This window comes from Myripristis murdjan, chromosome 8, assembly GCF_902150065.1.
Source record: "Myripristis murdjan chromosome 8, fMyrMur1.1, whole genome shotgun sequence".
In the NCBI taxonomy this organism is placed as follows: Eukaryota; Metazoa; Chordata; class Actinopteri; order Holocentriformes; family Holocentridae; genus Myripristis; species Myripristis murdjan.
This window is the reverse complement of record NC_043987.1, coordinates 22,811,977-22,815,296: the sequence shown is the minus strand read 5'-3', so window position 1 is coordinate 22,815,296 and position 3,320 is coordinate 22,811,977. Positions and strand designations below refer to the sequence as shown.

At 38.6% G+C, this 3,320-nt stretch overlaps 1 non-coding gene across 1 annotated transcript; it reads left to right on the top strand.

Moving 5' to 3' along the window:
- Positions 1-2,790: 2,790 nt before the first annotated feature.
- trnat-cgu (transfer RNA threonine (anticodon CGU)) lies at positions 2,791-2,862 on the top strand. Its single transcript has one exon. It is a non-coding gene; the product is annotated as a tRNA-Thr (tRNA).
- The last annotated feature ends 458 nt before the right edge of the window (positions 2,863-3,320 follow it).

The window sequence follows — 3,320 nt, the reverse complement described above, 5'->3', positions numbered from 1 at the left end:
AGACTTATTCTGTCAATTTTTGTTTTATTTTATTTAAGGATTATTAAATATTTTATAAGCCATATGCATTAATTTGCAAGGGGTCTTAGAGCTAAATGTGACATGAAGCATTACTATGCTGTGTAGATTAAATAAAAAAGAAATTTGAAAATTATAAAACAACCAGGATACCATGTGCCTGTAAACACAACCATTGTGCATTATAATTGGATTTAATATACAATTTATCTGACAGCCTGCCCCACTGAATCCAAACTTGCTGCATTAGCTTAATTATCTCAATATTTCAAGGACATGTCAAACATTGGCACCCATCAGCCAAGTGGGGGCGCTATATCATGGTCACGTTCTTTAGTGCTCACTGTTTGAAGCTCCTTAGCTTTCTTTATATAAGGCCTTGAGATAATGAGATAAAAGAAAACACAAAAAATGAATCCGCACTTTCCAGCCTACATTACACAATAATGCACCACCTCCAACCAATAAGATGGAGTAGCTGGCGATTGTGATTTTTTTATGTTATACCAGTGCACTTTACCAGTCAAGTCAGTGTCATTAATCAAAAAGAGTGTCCCAATGTACACTGGGCTGCTGGGACTGACACTGTTATTGATAAATTACATTAAACCACAAAGAACAAACTGTGAGCTGTTCTAGCTTGCACCCAGGAGAGAGGTGTTGCTGTGCACAGGGTGTTTTCAGTTTTTCTGATCAGCGTTGTTAATATTGAAACTGTGAGAACAGATAATCTGTTTGCACCATCTCTGTAGACCTATCCCCAGACTGGGGATTTCCTGTCAATCGTCAGATTGTCCAAATATGTCTTAATTGGCCTGAAGTGGAGGGATCACGATGTAGATTCCTGTCCTGCTGATAGTCTAAATATGATAAAATATCGAGGTTAAACTCATTAATCAGTATCACATGCTTAATCTTAACCATAACTGTGAATGTGCACAGCTACACTTTGCAACGGATGTTTCTATTTAATGTCTGCATATGTAGCAGCAAGAATGGTTCAAAGACTATTCTAAGCATATTTAAACAAGGGTTATAAGAAATCACTACATAGGAGCAGTATTCATTTATTTTTCTACATGTATTCTTTACATTTGTTTTCATATTACATCTAAAATTATCAGTAAAAAAGTAAAATGTAACTGTTTTTTTGTTCAACCAAGAGTTAAGTGTTATTCTCATGGAATCAGTGCTCCAGAGTATTCTTCCACATGCACAGCAAAACAAGCGGATTCTTCAAAGAGTCTATAAAACAGACTGATGAATAATTTAAAAGATAGCTACATTAATACTTGTTATTCTCTCAGGGAGTGGGCTGCTTGGTGCCCACCACATGAACAAAAATGCCCCAGAACAATGTGATCTCAGACTGAAAGATATCTCTCAGGTTATGGTGCTGCAAGGATTTAGGATTCAAAACAAGAAGAGCTACTGTGAACAAAAAAAGAAAAAAAAAAAAAAAATCAATGCTGTATGACATTATAAATTCCACCGTAGCGCATCCAGTAACCCAAAACTCCCTTAGATTCACTCAGCACAGGATGCAAGTTTCCCACAAACTCAAGTGTCACCTTGTCTCCTCTGATGACTTCACTTTAAGACCGTTAGCTACATATCATGCAATAAAGCTGCCTTTTATGTTAATTCTGCATCTTCCATTAGGATAATACCATCTAAACAGCAAAACAAGCTTTATTGTATACTGTATTTCCTCATCTCAACTCTACTTTCCTGCAACGCTGAGATTTTGCACATTCAAATCCACATTTCTCAACAAATCAGACATAAAAGTCAATGTTTTTAAGTATCAGATCGCTTTGCAGGTTTCTAAATCATCCCTCGGCATCTTCAAACCTTTCACATTTACTTTAAATAAAGCAAATTATGGACATTGCCTCACTGGTTTAAGTTTCAGCCAAATGTGACTAGTTTCTCATTGCACTGTGCATGCATAAAAGATGGGACACTCATGTAAGCAAGGTGCTCTGAATTTGCCACCTATGGGAGGTTTACAGTCTACAGCAGAAAAGCCTGTCTTTGTGCTGATGACTTGCTGTGTGCAGGTCAAGGTGAATCCTCCACATCTGTGATTTCCAACACTAACTCATTCCCAGCAGAAATGAGTCTTATTCATTTTTCAAACAGCCTCTAGGATATCAGATAAAAAAGAGAGGCCCCCTCAGGCAAGGATTCATCTTTGATGTTTTGAAAAGAAAGACAGTGAAAAGCTGAGTCTGGCCTCATGCATATTTTATTGCTTGGAAAAGAATTACAAACAGCCCACTGGTTCTCATGGATTTCAGCTATGCAAGCCCAGATTTAGAGAGTTAAACAATTTTGCTTAACCGCATGATTAAACCATCGCGTTTAAATCACCAAGGAGGCAGCGAGACGAAGAGGAGCCACGTTAATTTTCATCTCATATCCGGTTCGGATCCTCTGTTAACAATTATGAGCACCGTGTCGGCACCGGTACCGAGCTTGCAGCACCCTGAGCCGAGACACAGTGCACGGGTCCGCTTACATTTGCACATGCACGGTTACAGCGACCCCTTGTGGCTGAATGAAGAAAATACATCATCCATTCAACGGCTCGTTTTATCAATGCATGGCCGGCGGAGGTCGAGCTTCCACCGCAAAGAAGGAGCGAAGTGTGTATGTGTGTATTTGAACCTTTACACAGTACGGGTTTGTGAAATATCACAAGAAAACCTTGTAAAAAGGAGGAATTGACATCATTCATAAAGGATATGCCGGCCCAGCGTCAGCGCAGGCGCGGTGGCCAAGTGGTAAGGCGTCGGTCTCGTAAACCGAAGATCGCGGGTTCGAACCCCGTCCGTGCCTTTTGAGCATTAACGGAGTAATTCAAATCAAAGGAAATTCATCAATAATCCATTCTTTTTTTGTTGTTTTTTTTTTTTAAATATCTAGTAAGGGAAAACTGGCCAAAATGAACTGAAGAAATCAAAGCGGTTTAGGTGGTAGAGGTGAATGAAACATCCTGTACAGCTCTCAAGTTTTCAATGTTTCATGTGAATATTAGATAAAGTCAGATGTCTTATTTTGCCACTTTTGGTTAATTTGTCCCTGCTCCCTATAGACATGGTTATATTGTATACTGAAAGACAAAACATGCCTCTTCTGGTTATGTCTGAAAGAGACAGTGTAGGCTAAATGGTTGTGCGGCCATCATTTTAAAAGTGAAGGGATGGAAAGTTCAGGTTTGCTTTATCTTATATTTACCCTTTAAAACCCAGAAGCCTGTAGGCGGAAAAAGTTTTATGTTTTTTTTTTTTTAAACT